The following is an 820-nucleotide window of genomic DNA, read 5'->3' on the forward strand; positions in this document are numbered from 1 at the left end:
TGCTATGGAGTGATGAACAACATGGTAAGGAAGGAGATGGTCGTAGGAATGCAAAGTGTAACACACGAAGAAGGCGTGTGTGATACATGTCTCGCAGGGAAGCAAACCAGAGACTCACTCCTGACTAAGGCCATGGTTCGTACATCAAAGCCATTAAGATTATTGCTTGGAGATTTGAGTGGACAAACCGCACCACCAACGACAGCAGATAATCATGAGGCATTCTATCGGTTCAAAAGAAGGAGGAGAGCTTGCCTCAGCTATGTTCAATCTAGGTTGCACCGATAGAGGAGGAAATGTTGCCTCAGATGTGTTCAATCTAGGATGCACCGATAGAGGAGGAGAGATTGCCTCAGATGAGTTCAACTTATCTTGTGAAGAAGATTGGGTTGAAGCTATGGAAGACGAGTTGGAGTCTATCACAAGAAACAAGATATGGGAGCTTGTAGATAGACCAACTGGTTCTAAGAAGAAAGGAGAAGAGGATCGAGTTTGTGTGTTACACAAGATGTTGCATGTGTTACGCCAGGCACCCAGAGCATGGAGTGTGAAACTTGATCAGGTTCTCAAGGATATGAGATTTGAGAAGTGCACGAAGGAACCATCAGTGTACTGCAAGACTGAAGGAGAAGACGTCTTGATCATTGCCATCTACGTTGATGATCTATTTGTGACAGGAACTTCACTTAAGGTGATTAGGCAATTCAAGGAGGAGATGTCTAAGAAGTTCGAGATGTCAGATCTAGGTAAGCTAACGTACTACCTTGGCATAGAGGTGATTCAAGGAGCAGACGGAATCAGAATAAAACAAGAGAGGTAT

The sequence above is a fragment of the Brassica oleracea genome, chromosome C7 (genome assembly GCF_000695525.1).
Source record: "Brassica oleracea var. oleracea cultivar TO1000 chromosome C7, BOL, whole genome shotgun sequence".
NCBI lineage: Eukaryota > Viridiplantae > Streptophyta > Magnoliopsida > Brassicales > Brassicaceae > Brassica > Brassica oleracea.